The sequence below is a fragment of the Pseudorca crassidens genome, chromosome 18 (genome assembly GCF_039906515.1).
Source record: "Pseudorca crassidens isolate mPseCra1 chromosome 18, mPseCra1.hap1, whole genome shotgun sequence".
In the NCBI taxonomy this organism is placed as follows: domain Eukaryota; kingdom Metazoa; phylum Chordata; class Mammalia; order Artiodactyla; family Delphinidae; genus Pseudorca; species Pseudorca crassidens.
Genome location: NC_090313.1, coordinates 9,124,727 through 9,143,747, shown reverse-complemented (window position 1 = coordinate 9,143,747; position 19,021 = coordinate 9,124,727). Strand labels below are relative to the sequence as shown.

The 19,021-nt window shown below is 41.0% G+C and overlaps 1 protein-coding gene across 1 annotated transcript in view; it reads left to right on the top strand.

Annotated features, from left to right (window-relative positions):
* LOC137210982 (protein-lysine methyltransferase METTL21E) overlaps positions 1–18,271 on the top strand; it is a 135,087-nt gene extending 116,816 nt beyond the window's left edge. Inside the window, exons 10-11 of the mRNA XM_067713062.1 lie at positions 7,947–8,028; positions 16,333–18,271. The gene's annotated coding sequence lies outside the window, so the exon portion shown is untranslated. The remainder of the gene's footprint in view (positions 1–7,946; positions 8,029–16,332) is intronic.
* The last annotated feature ends 750 nt before the right edge of the window (positions 18,272–19,021 follow it).

Genomic DNA, 19,021 nt, shown 5'->3' with positions numbered 1-19,021 from the left:
AAAAAGTGATTTGATGGTACTTTTGGGGTTTACTAGAAGCATTATTTTGATGAAATGCCGTTAGGAATGTTGTATAAGGATGGAGGATAGTAAATGTCCCTATAAAACACTAAGTTATAAAAAATCATATGTACTCACTAAGTTATCAATTAAGCGGCTTCATTGACAATAAGATTTATAGGTTAAGTTACAGTGGGAGAAAGTTGTAGTGGCTCTAGTATCATATAAATAATAATGGGTTATTTTGCCCAGATTATTAGAGTAAGTCCCCTACACACGAACGAGTTCTGTTTCGAGAGTGCATTCGTTAAGTCCAACAAAATTAGCCTAGGTACCCAACTAATAATCGGCTATACAGTACTGTACTGTGATAGGTTTATAATGCTCTTCACACATATAAGACATAAAAAACAAATACAAAAAATAAAGAAAACATTTTTAATCTTACAGTACAGTACCTTGAAAAGTACAGTAGTCCAGGACAACAGCTGGCATGCAAGGGCTGGTATTGAGTGAAAAGGCAAGAAATAAAGATACTGTACTACTGTACTCTACACAGTACTGCACAGTAAAGTACACAAAAGCACAACCACTTGTAGAGGATGCACGCACGTGACAAAGTACGCCAGACACGTGAACTAACTTACGTGATTGGACATGCAAATGCACGTTCGCATCTTTGAAAGTTCACAATTTGAAAGCTTGTATGTAGGGGACTTACTACTTCACTTTGTTGTTGTTGGTAAGGATGGAGCCTTTGTAGTAACTGCTTGTTCTCAATTCTTCTGAGCTATGTTGTGAACTCAGTGACTTGTCACAGGCTTTAACGTGTGACTACATTATTGCAACCAAGAAAGCAGGATAATTAGAAGGTCAGGGTTGTGGATGAAGGGCCAGAGCCTGAGTCTGTGACTCTCTGTTTGAGTTATTATTGTTAGAGGGTGTTGCAGCTTTTGTTACACGACGCTCCAAAGTTAGGATTTATCAGTTATGCTGATCAGATGAGCCTCTCCAGTTTTACTCTTTTTCTTTCTCTCTCTTCTCTTTCTTTGCTATGGATCAAGGTGAACACCATTTAGAGCACTCTCCCCCTTCCCCATATTGGACCAGGCAAACGTAAGTGAAAATAGTAAGATAAACCAGGATGGGGCGCATCTATAGGGTGGTCTAGGAGTCACAAGGACACATGAACCCTGTCTACTTCAGAGGATTATTGAGAAAAGCAAGTGACCTAAGTAAGTGAGATACCTGGAATCAAATTAAAGAAGGGAATTTATGTGTTCAGGAATAGCATTGTGTCTTAGTCTGTTCAGACACTATAACAAAATACGACCCACTGGGCGGCTTATAAACAGGAGCAATTTATCTCTCACCGTTCTAGAGGCTGGTAGTCCGAGATACGGGTGCCAGCATGGTCAGGTGAGGCCGTCTTTTGAGTTGCAGATTTCTTGTATTAGCATTGCAACATATGAATTTGAGGGGCAGAGGACTCAAGTGTTCAGACCACAGTGTATTGGAAAACACATGTTGTGTTTACACTTTCATTTCTTCTTTCTTAACAGCTAATTATATTTCAAAATCAAGAAAGGAGTTTGAGGTTACAGAGGACACTCATAATCTTAGTTCATAAGCAGAGATAGATCCTCAATCAAATTCCTCGTGACCATACACTGTGTGCACAGTGTGCATCTAAAGTATGCCAGTGGAATAATATTCTCCTGCCAAATGATTCTGATTCTTCTTATTATGAGGAATGATAATGTATGTGATGTTACAAGTTCTCCCTTTTAATGGCTTTGATCAGCAGAATCACTTTCCTACTGATATAGTAATGCTATGTGGCATCAAGTCTCCAAAGACAGCCCCGTGAACTACGCTTCTTTGTGTTGTATCCACTCCTTTGTGTTGTCTTCTCCTCCAGTAGGTGTGGGCTGGTCTGTGGCTCATGTTGACCATGGAATGCAAAGGGAAGGACACTGTGTCAGTTCCAGCTCTAGCTTTTAAGAGACCAGCAGCTTCTGTCTCTCTCTTGGAACAGTCCCTTTTCAGGAGTGCAAGAAGTCTGGCTATCTTGTTGAAGAAACCATGCAGAGAGGCCCTGAGCCCCTAAGGGGAGGGAGAAGGGCTCAGTCTCCCAACATCCCAGTTGAGCCTCCAGATGACTCCAGCCCCTGCCAACATCTGGTTACAATCTCATGAAGGACTCCAAGGGAGACAGACCATCAGAGTGATTTGTTCTGCAGCAGCAGATAACTAAAATAGCATCAAAATATCAAAATCATATCACAGAATCTCTGATAGAACATACATGTTGGAAAACACTTGATTCTTGGTTTCCAGGAGGGTCCAACTGCTATTGGACAGGCTGATGTTGCTGGAAGACTGGTTCAACTCTGATTTAAGGTGAAGCTTACATTGAAAAGATCCAATGACTTACTTTTGAGGATCCTTAGAATTCCAAGATGACCCGTATAATTCAGACATGAAGGATGCTTTCAGAGACTCTCCTCTCACCCCCCACCGTCCACCCACCCACCCAGAAGTTTAGCCTCAGAAATCAAAATATTTTCCAACACTATTTTGTCTTCTCCAGCCCTCATACTTGCAACCAAATTCTTAACTTGTTCTAATATTCGTAGCCTCAGTCTTTGTCAGACGTAAAAAGCATAGAGGAAAGGGTAAGATATACGAAGATTATGATTTTGTAAGAAGACGGAACCTGCAAAGACCTAGGGCTGGGTGGATGGGTGAGAAAGGAAGAAAAAGGAAAGGCATAATTTAAATGAATTAGCTCTTTCTTAAATCTCAGATCTTCCAGAAATTTCTTATGATTTTGGTGATGCTTTATACGTATAAAGCCCTTGGTGGTTTTCAAAACCTGTTTTCACTTACAGTAGATCATTTGATTCTTGTACCGATTCTGTGAAGTAAGCAAGACATTATTCCTCTTAGTTTAGAGATTGATTTTAAAAGTATTTTAAGCGGTGGAAGCTCCCTTTTTGGTAAACTCGTATATGGAGCCACAGTACCTAAAAGTGATACCAGTGGATCTATTCTGGTTCAGTTGGAGGATTGAAGGGGTGGGTTGGCCTTGCTCTCTGTTTCCTCTTCATCAGCCTGTGGCAAACCCTGGGGCATGTTTGTAGAACTAAAATAGCACTTAATCCTGAATTTTGATTTAATCCCAAACTTGGTGAAACAAACAAGCTTTGTTTACCTGAAGATTTCTTCCAGCTAACACTACTCATTTCCAATCCAGCGTAGTTCTTCCTTCTTTCTCTATGGATTTTCTATTTTCCCAGCTGGAGCTCCCATTAGGTGTCATTTGAGATTCTTCCTCTTTGTGGACTCATTTATGGCATAAAATGACATCTTGGGTCATGATGAGCAGTGCCATCCATCCATTTATCCACCCACTCACCTCTCCACCATGCATTTTCCAATCATCCACCATCCTTCCATATATATAGCCTACATCCATTCATTCACCTCTTCATCTGCCCATCCATTCATCCAATTTTTCCATTCATTTTTGTCAGAAATAAAACAAATGGGGAAAAGAATAAAATATACCAAGAATATGGTATATATTTACTTATCCATCTATCCATCCATCCAGTAAACATTGTAAAATATCTGCCCTCATAAAGCCTAAATGTCAGGAACAGACCATGACTCTTGTTTGATTACGAAGTTATAAATAGGTAGGCATCTTACTACAGTGGGTAGGATGAAGCACATATTTTAAAAAGTAGATTAATCATCGTGGTACTTTTATTTCCTAGGGCTTCTGTGAGAATTCAAGAGATAAGACACTGAACAGTATTGCCCAGAGTTGTCTGAAGAAAGATGCCAGGGGAACAAAAGAACACCACAATTAATGCTCTCAGTAACTTACAATTATGGCCCTAAAGCAAAAGCCAAAGCTGATAATGCAAGTCCAGGCTACTAAATTTTCCATAATGATCCTCCAGGGAGGAAGGAATGGAAGCAAAGTTGTGCCACAAATGATTTATTCTAAATAAAAAAAAGAAAATAGTTTTTGGCTATGAACGTTTCTCTCTGTCTGTCCCAAGGAATGGGGGTGGTTGGCCATTATTGGTTGACAGGAAGAAACTGACGCAAGCTGCTGAATTTACAAGTCACTTTTTAGAATAAGTTTTACAGAGCAGGGAATTGGAGTAGTTGGTCTGCTATTCATGGTCACTGTTGAAACTTGGATCCTTATAAGTACTGGGAAAAGGCGGGGAAATGAAGCAGGTTTTTAGGCTGAGATTCAGGAAGGAAGTCTACCCAGACTCTGGATGTAACGTCTGATAGGAAATAGAGTATTCCCTTGCTACTTGTGGAAATGCCACTTGATAATGAGTTTTGACCCAATTTCTTTCCTCGTAGCAGCATGATAATTTAAAATCACCAGGGACACATTCTGCCACCTCTTAAAAAAAAGTTATGCTCCTTGACTAAACAAGGATAGCCCCCCTTAATCTGACCTAATCTTACACAACATCCCATTCTCACAGTGTATTTTACTTAGGATTTTAGTGGTCTTGACTCTCAAAATATTAACCTTTAGACCAGTTGTCTTTTAGGGTTTCCTGAGGCTTATTCCTGGATATGATACATAGTCATGAAAAGTCTGTTAGCGTATTATTTGCAGAGCATTTGTATGCATTCTCCTAGATTGATCGCCCACCCCCTTCAGGGTACTTTCCACTTAAAATGTGATCAATGGTATTATTCTTAAGGCCATTATTTCCTAACTGAAATTTGTTGAAGTTTTCATTCATCCATTCATTTTTATTTTTATTTTTATTTTTGTTTTCCCCAAATAGTAGAGACAGACACAGCACAGAAACTAAATATCTTCACTGATTTGTGTTTTTTATAAGCTGTTTTTTCAGAATGTGCAATGAGATTCCCATTTACGAGAGGGTGGCAAGGTGAAATTGTGTGAACAGTCTCCAGTTTCAATATGGATTCATTTGGAAGGAAGAATTGGAAAGGACAAAAAGAGTACAAATGGGGAATGTTATCAGAACCAGTGGATCCAGTGAAAAATGGTAGGATCTAAAGCCACATGAGAGTTTAGTACTGGTGCTAATTCTTATTACCTGTGCGAGTAACGAAGTCTCAACCGCTCTGAGCCTCCTTTCCTTATCTGTAAAATGAAAGTGATAACGAAATGGGCTTGGAAAAACCACAGAAATGTTCCCAGTTTGCAGATGCATAAGGGTGATGAATCAGATTGCTTTCATATTGGTTGATTACCAAACCGGCGAAAGAGCAGAGCAAAGGATAGATGCTGATATTCAGAACACAAGTGAGAGGAGCTAGGTCTCCGATGTCATGCCCTTGGTCCCCAGGGAAACCTGCAAAAATTCGAGGTCCCACCTGTCTACACCATGTGAGGAATCTCTCCTCCCACTCAGGCTAGCAGTGTGGGCGACCCACCTGAGAAACACCACTGTCATCTTGGTTCCCTAGCTCTTTCAGAAACTGTCATCTTGGTTCCCTAGCTCTTTCAGAAACACCACTGTCATCTTGGTTCCCTAGCTCTTTCAGAAACACCATTGTCATCTTGGTTCCCTAGCTCTTTCTGGACTACTCAACTGTTGTGTATTTCCTTTTTGCTTCCTGCCTAGTGGGTGTCAGCATTGCCTAGAGTTCCTCCTGCCTCTTTCTTCTCCTCTCCCTTTTCGTGATCTCCTTTGGATGATCTGACACCATTTGACAAACTCCTGTTTCCACATGGCGTCCACTGCTACCTACATCCAGAAAATACTCAAATTGGTCTCCAGCCTCAGTCTCCAGCCTTAACCTCCTACTGGACACCTCTACTTGAATACCCCATAGGCAACCTGAAATTACTTAGCCCAAACTCAATCCTCTACAGACATGTTCTCTTTTAGTCAATAGAACATTCAGCTCCTCATTCTTCAAAGCCGGAATTTGGGAGATCGCCCTACATTTATTGCCACTCTGTCCTGGGAGCGCAGGCTCCCTGTTTCCACACCGACTCTACTCCAGTTACCCCTCTAGTGCTGCGGCAATCATCTTCGTCATATTCAAATTAAATGATGATTTCTTTGTCTGAAATGCTACTATGACTCTCCACTGCCCTAAGGTGAGAGTCCAGGTTTCTTTGTAGGATGCATCAGACCCTCCATGGTTGGGTGGCTGCCTCCTGTCTTGTCATTGTTCCCTGGCATACCTGTGGGCCACAGATGCTCACTTCATGACTAGGAACCCAGGGCCCTGGGCTCAGCAGTTTCCCTGTCACTTCTGAGCCTTTAATCCCCTGCTCTCTCTGGCATAAATGGTTTTCTCTCTTTTATCCACATGATAAACGTTTTCTTGTCTTCAAAGCTCACCTCAGGGTCTCTTTCTTATTTTCTAGACTCTTCTTGGCTGGACTTTCTGTTTTCCTACAGCGCTCTTGAAATACTTCCTTCAAAGCATTTGTAGAAGTCTATGCTGTCGCGTAGGTGCTAGTTCATTTTTCTCCCTCTCTCCCTGGACCTTCAGTGAGCACTTTGACAGCAGGAACTCTTCTTTAATTCATACCTAGTCCCGCGCATATTGCCTGGCACAAAGTAGGAGCTAAATAACGCTTTTCTGGAATAAAAAAAGTGAATGTATTGAATAAAAGATCATCCTGAGACATTGCTTGCCTTGTTGTTTTGCAACTGTGTCCTTAACATTTTGTTTGTTATACAGTGGTGCCCCCAGCTACATAGCAGATTCGGTGAGAAATAATCCTGGGTTGTGATTCTTCATATGCCCTTGTCATGAGAAAAGTACGCCCTCCATTTCTCTCTCTTTTTTTTAAAACTTTTTCTTTTTTAAAAAAAATTAATTAATTAATTTTATTTGTTTATTTTTGGCTGCATTGGGTCTTCGTTGCCGCGTGCAGGCTTTCTCTAGTTGCGGTGAGCAGGGGTTACTCTTCGTTGTTGTGCGCGGGCTTCTCATTGCAGTGGCTTCTCTTGTTGCAGAGCACGGGCTTTAGGCGCACAGGCTTCAGTAGCTGTGGCATGAGGGCTCAGTAGTTGTGGCTCGTGGGCTCTAGAGCGCAGGCTCAGTAGTTGTGGCGCACGGGCTTAGTTGCGCCGAGGCATGTGGGATCTTCCAGGATCAGGGCTCGAACCCGTGTCCCCTGCATTGACAGGCAGATTCTTAACCACTGCACCACCAGGGAAGCCCCCATTTTTCTTTTGAAGGATGAGTGAATGTTAGGTGACTGAGGAGGATGCAGACAGACAAAATCATGAGCTGGTCTGAAGCTTCAACAAGCCATTGTCAGTCTCCAGTCCCACTGCTTCAGATGGGGCTACCTTAGAAGGAATTTTCTCTATTTATCCTCCAACTCACCCGCTGCTGCAGCCGCAGCAGAACATGAGTAGTAGATGGAGTAACCGACAGGCTCAGACAGTGGACAATAAACGTAGGAGCGGGAGAAACAGACGTACAGGCTAGTGTGGGCTGTGGTCAATCCATCACTGACTATAAAGAAAACGTTTGAAGCAACATCATTTCCAGAGAGGTGGTGGAGCATCCGTGAAGGGAGATGGGTCTTCCTGAGGTGAGTCAGTCAGGCTTTACTTGGCTCAGTTGGAGCAAGTTGTTGAGAGGATGTTGAGAGGGAAGACCACCCTTTGGTCTGAGTCCCGCAGGAAGCTGTGGGAGCCGTTACCTAGAGCACAGACAGTGCAGATAATTCACATGGTGGGCACTCTTTTCCTAGATCTTTTCAAGCACAATTAGGTGGGTCTGAAATAGAATTTGAAGCTCTCACAACACCTTGACATCAGCGAACCATGAATAAATAAAATTACAAAACCCAAACTCAATTCAAAAGGATTCCATGTGATGATGCCTTTTTCAATAAATGCTGCAGAAAGAAAACTGTGTGATAAACTGTGTCGTTTCAATTTTCTCCTCAGGGCTTTTTGGATCTGTGTGCTTTTATGCAGAAAAATGTGATTAAAACAGAAAAGCTCTACCGCCATGACTCCTGAACCCCTGGTAGGTGTTCATGGTGGGAGTAGACATGGAGGTGCCTCTGGGGACCTGGGCTAGGCTGGCTGCATTTCCTGATGACATTTCCTAGGGCTGGAAAGACTGTCACTCTCTGCTCCCTCAAAGGACTGTCAATTGTATTAGATTCTCCCTCTGGGAATTGTTCCTTTGGGTTAAGGTATATTTCTAGGAAGTTTAAGTTAAATCACAAATACATTAGCAGGTATAAGTCATATGCTAATCCAATTACAGGCATAAAGACTTTAATGCAAATTTTCCTAAAACACATTTCACAGAATATTATTTTTGAGAAATTATGCAAACAAAGAGGTCTACGGTCAGATGAGCGTGGCAAACACTGGGTTAAATAGAAACAAATTCTTCTCCCCCATTTTCCTCCTGCATCTCTTTTTCTTCTCTTTTTTCTATTTTTAGCTATGAATTTCCCCAAAGCTTTAATATGTTTAGAGTGAATTCCCAAGAAGGGAATATAGTCAACCAAGTTTGCAAAACTTATTTGAACTTGAAAAGCTGTTTATGTGTGTGTTTAGAGAAACAGTTTGGAAAATTCTGTTTTGTAGCAATTAGGTTGCCACATCAGGAACCCGAGAGAGCAGAGGTGGGAAAGCAAGCTTCTGATTTCAGGCACCGGAGGGGACACACTCATGGAGCTCAGAGTGGGGACCTGAGTGCTTCTAAAGCAGAAGGTACACGGGAGGGGGCGTAGGTAGAGTTCAGAGGGCAAAAAGGCAAGCCTCCCGAGCGAAGCCAGGGGAAGGGCAGGTCAAAGGAAACAGGGGTTATGTATTTGTTCTGAACTCCAGTTCAGCTCTGGTTTTGAGCTTAACTCAGTAACTGCATGAGAAATCAGATCTCAGCAGACCTGGTTAAGGACGAGTTTGGCTCTTCTCCAAATTGACTGGCTCTCTTGGGTGTTTTTAGGCCCAGAGTGACTTCCTCTGGTTCTCTTAGGATGGCTTTGGGTTCTGAATGTTGCCTCCTGGATTACAGGCTGGGAAGAAGACAGGCCGGCGGGATGACAAAATGAAAAGATCATGAGTTTGGGCTTTGGAAAGGACAGGTTCTGAATCCCAGACATGTGCTTTAGTCTGAGCGTGGCCACTCACCCAAGAGACGATCGTTTTGCTCAATTATTTTAACTCTCTTGCCTCAGTTTCTTTTTCTTTGTGACATGTGAACACAGTGGTGCCTCAGTATCCACAGGTATTGGTTCCAGTGCCCCCAGAGGATACCAAAATCTGAGGATGCTTAAGTCCCTTACATAACATGGTGGGGTGTTTGCACGTAACCTATGCAATCCTCCCGACTGCTTTAAATTATCCCTAGATTACTTCATAATACCTAATACAGTGTAAATGGTATGCAAATGGGTGCCGGTATAGGGCAAACTCAAATTTTACTTCTTGGAAATTTCCGGAATTAAAAAAAATTTTTTTCGATCTTTGGTTGGTCGAATCTGTGGATGTGGAATCCGTGGACTGTATACAGGCAGACTTTGGAGATATTGCCCGTTTGATTCCAGACCACAACAATAAAGCGACTATCGCAGTAAAGGAATATTGCAATAAAGCGAGTCACACAAAATTTTTGGTTCCCTAATGCGCATAAAAGTTATGTTTACACTATACTGTAGTCTATTAAGTGTGCAATGGCCTTATTTCAAATGTACGTATCTTTTTAAAATTAATTTTTATTGGAGTACCCTTGATTTATAATGTATTATTTCTGCTGTACAGCAAAGTGAATCAGTTATACACGTATCCACTCTTTTTTAGCTTCTTTCCCCATATAGGTTGTTACCGAGTACTGAGTAGAGTTCCCTGTGCTACACAATAGGTGCTTATTAGTTATCCATTTTATATATAGTCACGTGTACAGGTCTGTCCCAATCTCCCAGTTTATGCCTCCCCCCCCTTACCCCGTAAAAAATGTATGTATCTCTTAATTAAAAATTACTTTATTGTTAAAAAATGTTAACCGTCATTTGAGCCTTCAGCGAATTGTAATCTTTTTGCAATAGTAGCATCAAAGATCACTGATCACAGATCTCCATAATTAATATAACACAAATGGAAAAGTTTGAAATATTGTAAGAATTACCAAAATGTGACACAGAGACACGAAGTGAGAAAATGCTATTGAAAACATGGCGCCCACAGACTTGCTCGACACAGGGTTGTCACAGACTTTCAATTTGTAGAAAACACAGTGTCTGTGAACTGCAAAAAAGCAAAGTGCAGTAAAATGAGGTATGTCTGTACGAGCTTGGGTCTCAGTGGTTTCACCTGTTAAATAAAAGCATTACATTAGATGACCTGTAAAATTATTGCTAGTTCTAATGTTATGAATTAGATTCTATATATCTGTATCTAGAATCTCTTCCTATCTATCTATCTATGAACAATTCACAATTTCTTAGTAATGAAGAAATGTCTAAAATAATTTCTTTGGTCTGATGTCATATTTTCTTCCGCTTACATCTCTGGAATATTTTGAATGACTATAACAAAAAGATAGACTCTCGGAAGGAAAGAAGCAACTTCATAAACTTGAGATAATATCTATTAAGATAATTTTATTGAGAACGAAACTTTTAGGAATTAGATATCTAAATTATAACTTTATTCTTTGAGTAACTATGAATGAAATTCCAATGATGAAATTCCAATGATGAAATTCCAAGTTATGCTTCTGGAAGTTCCTGATGGAAAACATTGAATTTTTAAAGGTTGGCTGTTCCGTGGGCCATGAATACTTGTTATTAATGGCTGTGTGTCTCCGCATACTAATTTTTATGTTTGAGTGGCAGTGTTTTTGCAGGGCTCCATATTATTCACAAATGCTAGCTCACTCATTCACAGATGAACTTATCAGGTAAAGGAAGGAGTGCTTGGCTAGTCCTGTTTCTCTCGATGTGGACGCAGGGGGATGTAGCAGCAACTTTCTTGGAAACTTGGAACTAAGCCAAACTGAGATAGTCCTTCTAGCATCTGATCTTTGATTGGCCAACCCATGAGCAAAGGCTTAGGGCTCTATATTAATAATGAAGAAGATGGATAGTAATAATAATTGAGTCTCTTATTTTGAGCAATTCAGCCTGCTCGTTCCAAGCCCCTCAACCATTTTTTAAAAAAGCACAAGGATGAGAGCCAAAATTAGGATTTAGGCTAACTCTTCCCACTCTTTTATTCCCAGTCTCTGGATACTGTTGTTTAAGTCCTACATGTGCCCGTGAGATTCAGTCTCTCCACCCTCACTGCTACGTTTCCAATCATTGTCATCGCACTCTCATCTCTCTGCTTTCAGCCTCATTTCTTTCCGTTTCACCCTGCTCACCATTACCAAGACCATCTTCCAAAGACGCCCCTTTCATTTCGTCATGCCGCTCAGGAACCTACAGCCCACTGTATTCAGCCTCCTCTCGGGCTGCTTTTTGAGGCTTTCCATATTAGGAGCTTGTCTTAGCCAGCTTGGGCCGCTATGACCAGCTACCATAGACGGCGCCACTTAGTCAAGTGAAATCTATTGCTAATGGTTTTGAAGGCTGGGAAGTCCAAGATCAAGGGTGTCAGCGAGGTAGGTTTTTATTCTGAGGCCTTTTCTCTTGGCTTGTAGGAGGCCGTGTCTCTTTGAGTGCACTCAAGACCTCTTAATTATTCCCTAACGCTTTTTCTTTTGAATTTTCTTTTATTATTTTTTTGATACAGCAGGTTCTTATTAGTTACCTATTTTATACATATTAGTGTATATATGTCAATCCCAATCTCCCAGTTTATCCTCCCCCACTTCGCTTTTCCCCCTTGGTGTCCATACGTTTGTTGTCTACATCTGCGTCTCTATTTCTGCCTTGCAAACCAGTTCACCTGTACCATTTTTCTAGATTCCACATATAGACGTTAATATGTGATATTTCTTTTTCTCTTTCTGACTTACTTCACTCTGTATGACTTTCTCTAGGTCCATCCACGTCTCTACAAATGACCCAATTTCGTTCCTTTTTTATGGCTGAGTAATATTCCATTGTATATATGTATCCTAATTCTTTTATAATATTAGTGACTCTCCTTACAAAGCTCTAATCCTATCAGGCCAGGGCCCTGCCCTCGTGACCTCTTCTAACCCTAATTATCTCCTAAAGACTCCTTCTCCAAATACTATTACACTGGGAGTCAGGGATTCAACAAATTTGGGGAGGACACAAATACTCTGTCTACAACAGTACTCTTACTCATTTCTGTCCTCCTGGGTGCCCATCCTCAGCTCCAGTGTTCTCACCACGAGCACCCCTTCCCCATGCTGTGACTGTCACTGCTTTTGCATCTGCTACCCTCCAGCCTCACTTCTCCCCCAACCTCCTTCCTACTCCTGTCACCCAGAAGACTTTCTTCCTCCCTTGTACTTTCTCAAATTAGACTGATCCTCAAGGCCCACCTCAAATTACACCTGCTCCAAAGAACCCATTTCTAATCTTCTTCGATTCAATTCTATCCCCTTGCTATGAACCCTTACAGCTAGAGTCCCACCATATCTTAGCGGTTATTCTCTACTTCTTTTATGATGTTAGTGAAATACCTTATTGGGATTTATACTCTGTAGGGTACTTTTACATCTACAGTCTCATGTGAGTCTCTCAAAAACCCAGTGAGGTAGAAATTAGTATAGTTTCTATTTTACACATAAGAAAATTGAGGCTCCACGAGGTGAAATGGCTTAGAAAGCTAATAAGTCTGGATTCCAACGCTGTTTTCTGTCTCTGACATTCGTGATCCATCTACTCATTTCTCGCTCCATTTCATGAATCTTCTTTCTAAATTATTTTCATTTAGGTTTTCTAGTGTTTTATGTGTCTCTGTAGGCTGAAGTTTCTTTTTTTTTTTTTTGGCGGTACGTGGGCCTCCCACCGCTGTGGCCTCTCCCGTTGTGGAGCACAGGCTCCGGACGCGCAGGCTCAGCGGCCATGGCTCACGGGCCCAGCCGCTCCGCGGCATGTGGGACCTTCCCGGACCGGGGCACGAACCCGTGTCCCCTGCATCGGCAGGCGGACTCTCAACCACTGTGCCACCAGGGAAGCCCTGAAGTTAATTCTTTCTTGGGGAAAGAAACAAATACAGTGCATTTCCATGAAGGAATTCAGAGTTTATTCCATTTGAGTTTCTTCCCACTAAATCATACACTAGATAATCCTGTGAGAAATAGTAGGCTCTCCATTTAATAAATGAAGAAACAGACAGAAACAAGGACATAATTTCTGCCTTCTATCTGCTGGATTAAGCAATTCCTCTTTATTTTTTTCCAAGTAAAAAGTGTTAATGAGAAGCCCTTGGTAAAGAAAACACATTTATTCTACAAAGCCATCTATCATTTTTGTTTTGTTGCAACTGCAATGTGTACATCCAGCTTCTTTAGTGTCTGATCTCAGAATATCTTGGCCTCCCACCCAGAAGATGAACTCCGAGCTTTCAGCTGTTAGGCGGGGGTGAGGGAGTGTGAAATAATTTAATAGTGGAAACCTACCAATCACACTTGACCCCAATCTGTCCAGACGTTAGTGCAAAGAAACCACTTACACATTCTTTTAGAGTGATACCAAATCAGAAACATTTAATGGGCCCTGAAAAAGCCAAGTTAAGGATCAAGTTCCGACACGTAGAGGTGTGATATCTCCAACTAGAGCCAAGTTAGAAAAGAGTCAGCCCTTTAAATGGCCAAATTAAACGAGACACAATTGAGGGCAACTCATCCCTCTAGGCCCTTATAAACCTACACGTGGGAACTTTTTGAAAATGAAGTTAGCAATGTGTCTTATTTTGTTTGGCCATTTAATAGGCTCACCCTTTAGGAATTTGGCTGTGACTGGGGAGATCACACTTTTATGTGTCTGACCTCGTCCCTCAAGTCTCCCTTTTTTGTGTGTATACATAGAATTTAAAAAATAACATATGGTGTTAGATTATTAAGTTTAGCAAGAGTGAAAGATCAAAAAATATAATAAAAGAACAGAATGTGCTGCAGGTAATGTAATTAGATGACCAAGGACACGCTGCTTTCTGTCTGGTCTACTTTACATGTAAGGGCTGAGTTGATTAGTACTGGTTAAGATCAACAGTGAAGCCACTTGTTTGGGGCAAGGTGGACGTGGGGTTCCTGAACCCAGCCTCACCGACTCAGAAGCAGGCTGCTTGAGAGGGGATAGCTGAGGACACACACACAAAAAGGCATGTGTTGAGAGTCACACGGTAGACAGAGGATATAGTTAAGTCCGAAGACGGTTCCCATCCAACTTCTTGCAGGGTTTGAAGCCAGCAGATTGTGTGTCACGACTCAAAACCTGCATTTCCTGGGACTGGTTGCAGAGGTAGGGCATAGGATGTTAAGAACTTGAAAAAAATTGCTTTCGCGGGTGTTTTCCTCCTAAGACGGTCTGTGTCCTACCTGTCAGCAAACTTCCCCTGCTTGGAAGCTGTAAATTTAAACAGCTACTCGCCGATACAGTGTTGGCTGCATAGATTAGCAAGGAAAAATTTCATTGCATTTGATTAACTTGTACGTTTGTATTGCAATGTCATAAAGAAGGCATCTCTGCTGAGATCCCTTCAGCACCCAATTCTGAGTCACTGTCTCAAGTGACTGCGTATTGAGATACACTTAGACAGAAAACTATATTTTGGGACCAATAACCAAGCAATGATTCTTTCCCACTCCTTTAATAAGGCATTCAATGGAAAAGAACATCAAGTTTAATAAGTTAAGCTATATATATATGTGTATATATACACATATATATATTATATATATTTATATAATACATATTATATAAATAATATTCTGTTTTCTCAGTTTAGGTCCTGCAAACTGCTATTTTCCCTTTTAACATTCATGTTCCTCAGCATTGCTGTGCCTACGTGAGAAATAGCCTCAACCACTTATCATGCTTTGACTTAAGGTCTTATCGTGGGGTTGATTCTGACACAAAACGGGTGAAATAATATTTTCTATTGTCAGATATTAGGCAAGAGTCAATGCTCTGAGCTCAGGAGAGATATGTTAAGAAGATGCGTTCTCATCCTTGCTCAGCGCTCTGACTGTTGTGTAGTTAATTCTCTTAAAATTTTGGTGGTGTTTTGTATTTGGCAGTTCCATGCTGAGGTCAATGTTGGCTTCTGTTCCAGCTTCCCTATGGTTCTGTGCCAGGTCAGTCCCAGGATTCTGGCCTAATTTGAGAAGTTTCTATGGGCCTCCACCATTTCTGGCCAAGGAGACCTTGGGGAGTCCAGCTTAGAACTGTAACTGCTTTGCTGATCTACATCCATTGGGTGACTAACATGGAAATCTATTTTTCTCTGTGCAAATTCCCTGGATCTGTCTATTCATTACTGAAATTTCTGTATAAAAGACACCACTTATGATTTGACCAGTCATTGTGTATGTGTTCTTAGAAAACTGGGGCTAACTTGTTAAGCACCTCTTCTGTTCATCTTAGTCTACGTTTCCCAGGACTCACTTCTAAAAATCAAAGGCCCCTTTGAAGTGGCTCATACTACTACATGACTAAACCTTTACTTTTCTCTTTACGCGAACCCCACACGTTTTTTTTAAGTATCTCTAATGGTCTTTATAACTTTGTGATTGGTTTCTCTTCGTAACAAAACTGTCGATGTGCCAAAATGTACACTAATAGAGATTGATGATATATTGGAAAGACTCTTCATGCAGAGAGATGAGAAATTGAAGGAAATTTTATGCATTCATTAGATATTAATTTACAGCTGCTCTGTGCAAGGTGCATAGTAAATGCATATTTACACTTATATTTTAGAAAAATCTAGATACTGTGTGAGATTGAGTGGAATGTCCTTTATTCGAGTGAACATCGTGACTGAAATTTGGCGTAAAAGGATTTTCTAGAAGAAATGATTCTGTTTGATTGAATTTGAGAAAAGCAGCCTCGATTTGATAGACACAGAGTAGAAAAAAGTATTTTCCAAGGAGGGAGAGGATGGCAAAAAACAGTGGAATAAAAGTTTAAAAAGGCTAAATCGAGTATGCATTTATAGCACAGAGCCTATGACTAACTTACTTTAGCTCAGATAATATATTTCATGGCTTGAAAGAGTGCAGGGGGTTACATAATGAAGTTGGAGAGGCGCTCTTATGGAAGACCTTTAAAGACCATGGCCAGGAAGTTAATTTGACCGTCTCACATTGTTGAGAGGTTGATTTTAAACTCTTTCTTGTGTTCAGATGGATCTTCTGGAATGGTAACGTTTCTCTCTTTGATTTGCTAATCAGATCATCTTAATTACGAATTGCAAATACAAAGGACAATATATGGGATCCTAAAGCAAGGAAATTGATCGACTCCCAATGCCGAGCACAGTGCCTGTAAGACAAGGTTTGCACAAGAGATAAGTGATGCTCCAATGAATGAGAGGTCCAGAGTCAGCTCACTTCCTGGGCACGTGCCTCATCGCACACACTCACGGTTGATCGTCAATGCCTCTTTTACTGAATAATGACTACTTTTTATATTTTGAAATCTCACTCTTAATCAATTCACAGAAACTCAGAAACTTTGCTAAATAGAAACAGTCCATCTGAGCGGTGGTAAACAAGATGTTGAAGTCTGCAAAATGGAAAACAAATTATGCAGAGGAATTGTGTGCAATGACTTAGAAAGAAAAAAAAAAAAGGACACTTTTTAACCCACTCCTGCTTCTTTAATTGTTTTGGCATGTGAGAATCAGAGAGTCACGCAGGTAAGCAAAGGTTAAGTTTCCAGAAACCTGCCACTTGGAGGCTCAGATCCGTTTTTGGTGTAGCTCCGTGTTGCAGCCAAGCCGCAATAGCACAAAGCAAGTACGTGTTGTTATGTGTGAAATGACTGAACGTGGTTCTGAACTTTTCACTGAAGTGAGTGTCATGGGTTAAAGACTTCCACCAAGACTGCAGTGAACCACAAAACCGTCTCTAGAATTCAGCCTATCGCTCCTAACTGAGCTTGGATACCCCTAGAGGATTACAAAGTGATATTTGACAGCAAAGTCTTTTGCAGTATCATTTGTTTGGGTTATTAAGAGTGAACATATATATTATAAATGTTTCCTTTTTTTTTATTGCCTTCCCATACCTTTACGAGTTTGGAAGGAAAACTTCAGAAAAATACTGTGATAAGAGTCAGTAAATTTTCTTCAGAGAGTTTAATGGGATAGTTAAAATTTCTTAAATAAAGCACTGTCTCTCACCGCAGACATGGCCATTCTCCCAGTTATGGATGGAAGGAGACTGCTAAAAGCACCACAACCCTGGGAATACCCAAGACAGTACCGAAAATCACTGATGCTGTTATGTTTCACAGATGCAGCTGCTGAGGCTGGTGGAGGATAAATAACAACCCCCAGGTCACACTGCACTGGTAGTAAGTGACAGAACCATACTTAGATTCCAGATGCTCAAACTCCAAACCACTGTGTTACATTTATTAAACAGATATTTCCAGAGTTCCCAGTTATTTCTTAGTCCGTGTATGACAGTGCCCATATTGGTGGTTGAATCGTACAATATCAGACATAGCTCTGCTGTCAAGATGCGTCTCCTATTGTCGGGGGAGATACGACGTGTTTCCACAAAAGCTCACCAAAATAGAAGGCAGTAAACAAGATGTGAAGACTTAAGAGGTGGGCATTTTAAACAAGGTAGGCTCATGTTCTGGGCCCCAGTCACTTGTCTTTTGAAGCATAAAACATGATATTGATAAAAGAAATGTTCACATGTTGAAGTATGGGGAAGTCTTTCTGGCTTATACATGAGTTAACTTGAATTTTATGCTAACTAAAACAGCCTGTTTGTGGCCTATCAAACGTACATTGTACATCTGCTGGAATTATTAAAGGAAAGGGCGCATTGACCAGAGGTAAAAAACGTCCATGTTAAAAATGAAGATCAAATGCCTTCCTTCCTGGGATGCCAAGGCTGGGACTCCTTCGATGATGACCCCCTTCCCAGGGGCCAAGGCCATCCTGACTCACTGTGTAGGTTCTTATCTGTTTTGTTGAAACCTTGAAGGAATGTATCTCTGACTTGTTTGGTGTTATTTGTTCTGACAAGACTTAAAACTGTGCTGAAACCGTGCTTCCCTGGAGCAGTTCCTCAGAGTTATATGAGAGGCTGGCTTCCAGGCTACAGTCCTCAGCTTGGCTGAAATAAAACTCCTGTCTGTCTACTCCTATTATAGATTGTTGACTGATTATTTTCGTCGACAGTATCATTCCACCAGGACAGGCAAACCTACTTGAGGAGAGAAGATACAGCATTTGTATGAATGTTGCAGCTCTGCTGCATTTCTGAAGACCCTGATGTGATCAGGGAGGACTCCACAGAGGAGGTGAGACTCGAATGGAACCTCCAAGGATGATGAAACTTGGATATCTGGGGAGGCGAGAAGAAAGTGTCAGAGGCTACAGAAATGGTTCACATTAAGGTGTGGAGTCAAGTGTATATGAGGAGTGATGGTAAAATATTGAAGAGGGTCAGCCTTATTGGAGAATAAGTTTTCTGGGGAAGGAATGCCAGATAAGACTAGAAACTTCTAACGACCCACGGTGAGCACCTGGTAGGAAGAGGAAGCAGAATGCAGGGGGAAAAGGAGATGCACAATTCACCTCACAGAATGGCCTGGGGTTGCTCTGTTTACGTATTAGTCTTTTTGTCTAGAATCTTTCCCCTGAAACTCTTATTATTAAGCAACAAAGCTAAATGAATACTGAAATAATTATCTGAAAAAACAAGGGATAAAGATTGGGGAATTATTTCCATAAACAGCAGGGTATTTCCTGAGGCCAAAACATGTGAGTTATTTCCTTTATTATTTTTAATACTTTACTAAATGCCTGCTAGTCCTTGGAGGGTCAAAAATAAACTCTTATCTTCAGTTATTCTTCTTATCTTTGAAACTTATCCGATAACAGCATTTTCAACTTTT